At 46.8% G+C, this 4,864-nt stretch overlaps 1 protein-coding gene across 1 annotated transcript in view; it reads right to left on the reverse strand.

Annotated features, from left to right (window-relative positions):
* Positions 1-383, reverse strand: part of TFAP2D (transcription factor AP-2 delta) — a 59,580-nt gene extending 59,197 nt beyond the window's left edge. The window contains exon 1 of the mRNA XM_043450518.1: positions 1-383. This exon is cut by the window's left edge and continues 186 nt beyond it. The gene's annotated coding sequence lies outside the window, so the exon portion shown is untranslated.
* Between the last annotated feature and the right edge of the window lie 4,481 nt (positions 384-4,864).

Genomic DNA, 4,864 nt, shown 5'->3' on the forward strand with positions numbered 1-4,864 from the left:
CCGGATCAGATAGCTCCTTGCCTCGTACCCACTTAAAAACCTGTAGGAACAAAATTTTCCCTCTGCACAAAAGCAGCTCCCTGGAACAGATTTTGTACTTGCTGAGTATTTCTTTGGCTGATGTCGTAGGTCCCTTGGTAATATAGAAGTTTTGAAAATTAAGCATCAGCACTGAGAACTGGGAGGACAATAGGCAGAAGAGATTTATCCCAGGAGACAAGGAATAAATATTGTATCTTCGCCTAATAAGGAACTGGAGGTTCTTTCAACATTTTTATCCATTTTTTCCAACCTTTATCATGCTTTTCTATACCAACTGAGGTGGGGACTCATCTCTGCAGAGAGCATTTGCACACATTTTATTGTGAAGATAAAGATCTAGCCCCGCTGTGTGTATATTAGAGATAGAAATATATATTAATTAAAGCTTCCTTTTCCAAGTAAGTGTTCACTCCTATTGGTTCCACTCCCTGGATGCTGAAAGCTGCCTTTTTCCAACGAGCACCCAAATCAATTTCACCCAGATTGGGGGATCTGCCTTTGCCCAAGTGGGAACAATACTCCTCTGTCCATATTTACATGAATTTGGGTTCTTTTCCCTTTTTTGAAAGGCAACACCTGGCAGTGGCTTACACTTTCAGCAGCTTTAAAACAAATAACCATGATGGGCAGTCCCCAGTTTCCATCATAAGGAAATAGTGTAACTGGCAATATATTTAAGAAAAATATAAGAGAATAAAGACTGGTGACAAGATTCTACATTTAGGTGAAACGTGGTCTTCCACTCCTCAACCCAACCCGTTTCCCCCTCCTTGTATTTTCCTTCTTTTTCAGAAAGACTGTTGAATAGGGGGTGGGGTGTGGATCATTTAGCACTGACACAAGCTATCTGAACATCATTACCCCCTAAATAACCCTTATATGTTTGAAAGCAATACTTTACAAAGAGAGGACAGGAAGGAGGCAGTGCACACCTAGCTTTGCCTGTTTGGTGTCTTTCTCAACTTCCAAACAGTATTTGAGGTTTACTTCGTTCAAAATTCAGCTTCCAACACTAAGTGCTCTAGTGCCTGGAGCGGGTAGCCGTGGCTACAGGCCCGCGATACTGAGGCTCTGCTGATCCGCTAGCCAACTCTGCCTATCTCCTAAGAACTGGCTGGCCCCACAGACTCATCGCAGAGATAGAAGGGGTAATTTGGTCTTAATTGCCATTTCATTTGGTTAGCTTTTAAGTGTTTAAGCTAAGAAGGTGTCTTGATAATAAGCCGCAGGCAAACAGGCATGTGGCTTTTTTTTTTTTTTTTTTTTTAGATCGGGGTTTGGGAGGGTTTATTAGGATCTGCTCATGCAGGCTAACTGGGGCTGTCACTCAGCGCTCTTCGCTTTATATAAATGGACAAAGGCACATGACAAGAATTGAAATGCACTGTCTGAAATGGAGATCCGTGATGCTTCAGTCCTGAGCAAGGGTCAGCTGCCAACACTTGCTCCCCTTTTCAAGGTGTGCACATGCCCCCCTCCCAACTTCTTGAAGTTCCATATTTTGGTTTAATGAAACCAGCCCAATGAAGATGAAAAGCAAGAATGATCAACTTGATCTTTAAGTAGGAGGGGTAAGATAAGGGCCATTGCCACTGAGAAGATGACTTCCAAAAATGCTTGCAGTGAAACCTTTTGTTTGGCAGCACCTAGAAAGGCCTCTATATTCAGCCCACAGACAAAACAAGTGTCCGTGGGAGCCTGCTCCCACAACCTTACCGCAGGGACCTCCACCCCTATAATACATCCCCAGCAGAAGAAGAATGTGTAGGGCCTGCAGCTTATCAGGGGAATGGCCAGACACCCCTTCTTTCCCTGGGTGGCTGTTGTTGGTTTCCCAGTAAGTCCCAGCTGAGAAGGACGGCCCCTTCTCAGACAAGCTGCAAATCCCTCCCCCAGGTCCCCTACTGTCAGATACATCTTCATTGAAGGTGAAGGGACCTTCTTTCCCCCGGCTTAGGTCCAGGCAGCAGATGCAAAACCCTGTCCCTCAGGAATGACCAGGAGGCTCAAGACATCTTGGCCGCCTGCTGGCCCAGCCTGTTTGGCCCTGCGTTTGTCCCGGTCGAGGCAAAGATTCACAGGCAGCCCTTGCACTTCTAATCCTCCTGGTGATGAGCTTTGGCCTCGAGATGAGTACATCCACAGAATGACCTCTAATTGTCTCGGCCATCTGAATCCTTCTGGACATCACCGAAGCCCTGGTGAATGTACCTCTCCCTTCCACTCCCTAACCCCTCTCTGTTCTCCTGAGTGACTTCTAGGTACCAAGACAAAAGATGCCCAGGGCTTCATTTACTGTGCTTCTTGACCTCCCCACGACAAACCCCAACGCCGCCCTCACCATGATATTAGAGGAAACTAAAGATCATGAAGGGTGAGGATAAAAAAAATAATAATAATAACTGGTATTTAAAGGAGATGAAGTGTGGAGGGTAAAGTGCTTCCTTTTTGCTTAGGAGTCTACTTTGCCAGGGCCCACGTGTTCTTTGGAAAGTGCTCCTCTCACCCTACTGCCCCAGCTTCCCACACCAGCGTCTGAAAACTGTAGGGAAACCCCATTTGGCCAACTGCTTCCTCTCGCTTCATCCCAACTTAAAAAAAAAAAAAAAGCTGTTTGTCCCTGAAAGAGAAGTTGGGGGAATCATGTGTGCCATATGCACATACTGGTCAGCAACTCCCTTCCATCTGCTCCGGGGTTGCTCGACGCGCCCCTTTTCTAAAGAAACTCATCGAGGCAGGTGTGTGCTGCGCTGGGTGTCTGTGTGTGTGTGTGTGTGTGTGTGTGTGTCTGTGTGTGATATGTGCACACAGGATTTGTTTCTGTCAGACAGGCCCTCCCCCATCATCCCTTCCCATCCAATTAATAGTCTTAAGCAATTAATAAATGCCATCCTGCTTGACCCAAAGGCTGGGCTTTTCAGCAAAGCTCATTCCTTTTTCTCTGCTTGGGCCCTTTCCGGGAGAGCGATTGGCCACACATTCTCCAGCGGGCGGCGTAATTGAATTAACTGGCCACAGCGAGTTGGAGACACAGTGACAATCGCCTGGGGCTCCCTCCCTCAGGAAACCGATAGTGAGCATCCCAGCCTGAGCCCCGAGGCTCGGCTGGCTCCCGCCCACTCGAGATGGCTCATAAAAGCACAGAGCACCAGCCTGGAACCCTAGAAGCTGGAGAGGGTTTCTCTTAGCACCCAGCGCTTCTGTTCTGCCTTCTGATTCCATGCTCCACACTCCAGGAGGGATTGTTCCACCGCAGTCGCTTTACAGATCTGCAGGGAAATCTTTCTATCTATCCTAACTGTTTTGGTTGGGCTCCAGAGCTGGAGAAGAGAGTTTCTGTACGGTTTCCCATAGTTCAGAGTCTGATGCAGGAAGCTCAGGACCTGTCGTGGGCTTCTGAGAGCATGCATGCTAAGTCGCTTCAGTCGAGTTTGATTCTTTGCGACCCCATGGACTGTAGCCCACCAGGCTCCTCTGTCCATGGAATTCTCCAGGCAAGAGTACTGGAATGGTTGCCATGCTCTTCTCCGGGGTATCTTCTAGACTGGTAGCATATGGGTCACCTCAGTTTTCATCCAATCCCAAGCATCTCCATGGAAAAGTTCTGCCACTTACTGTGCATTTGAGTTTTGTAGACAATTAGCAACAAGCAAGGGCCTATCCCCAGTTTTATTAAAATATATTTCTCCTCATCCTCCTCCTGCTTCTTCCTAGGGGGATTCCTTTTGCTCCTCCAAATGGACTTTTTCCCCCTGTTGCTTGAATGGACTTACCCTACAAAATTGTTTGCATAATGCTAAATGAAGTAGAGTAGTTAAGGACTGTAATTACATGGGCATTTTTCAACCAAAAAAACCCTTCCTTGGATATTCACATACACCAGCCAAGATTTCTTCTTTCCTCTCTCCGTTTTTCCTCATTTCTTTTCTTTCTTCCTTCCTCCTTAGAGGAAGGTAGAGATTGAATTCATCAAGCTTTAAGACAGCATTGTGTACATTCTCTAATAATGAAATTTAGTGTGATCTGTTCCCAGTGGGGGAATGTGGTTCCATAACCCAGACATGAGTTGGCAGAATAGGAGACAATTTTTACAATCACAAAGACCCTGGCTTCAGAATGATACTTGTACAGGAAGACAGCAGAACACTGACAATCCAATATGTTCTCTCCACAGAATGGCCAGGAGGTGTAAATGTGTTCATCAGTACCTCTCCTGACCCTTTCAAGCCTTCAAGCCCCTTTCCTTTCACTTCTTATTTCAGATGCACAGAAGGAGAAGAGGTGCCTTTAGAGATTTTTAAAACCAACAAAAAACAGTGTCCTATCTTAGTGGTGTCTTATGTGGGTGGTGTTTTGGTTCTATCTGCCCTCACTCTGTGAATCTCTCATCTTCTGAGCACTCTGAGCTGGATAGTCCTCTAAGACATCAGCCTAGGGTCTCCGAGAGCCAACCACACAGGGGTCCCGGTTTCACAGTCCCTCAGGATTGTAATGACCTGGAAGCATCTTCTTATCCAAGGACCTACTCTGGTGGGATTCTCCTGGCATCTCCGTAGTGGGTGGGTGGGGGAGTAAGGTTGTGGAAAGGGAGACAAGCTGGGTCCACCAGACAGTATCATAATCCTTGGTTCATTCAGTTTTCCTGATTAGACAAGCTAGGGAGAGAAGAGTGCTCCAAATATCAGGAAAATTCCGGGCGGGAGCCAGGAATCTAAAACTTGACCCAGTTACAAGGACCGGGATATTAGAGGAGAAAAGTCATGGCAACGTGAGTAGGTAAGGCGCTCGGGGTCAGATTCCCCTCCGCCCACCCCTGGAGAAA

Source organism: Cervus canadensis, chromosome 28, assembly GCF_019320065.1.
Source record: "Cervus canadensis isolate Bull #8, Minnesota chromosome 28, ASM1932006v1, whole genome shotgun sequence".
In the NCBI taxonomy this organism is placed as follows: Eukaryota; Metazoa; Chordata; class Mammalia; order Artiodactyla; family Cervidae; genus Cervus; species Cervus canadensis.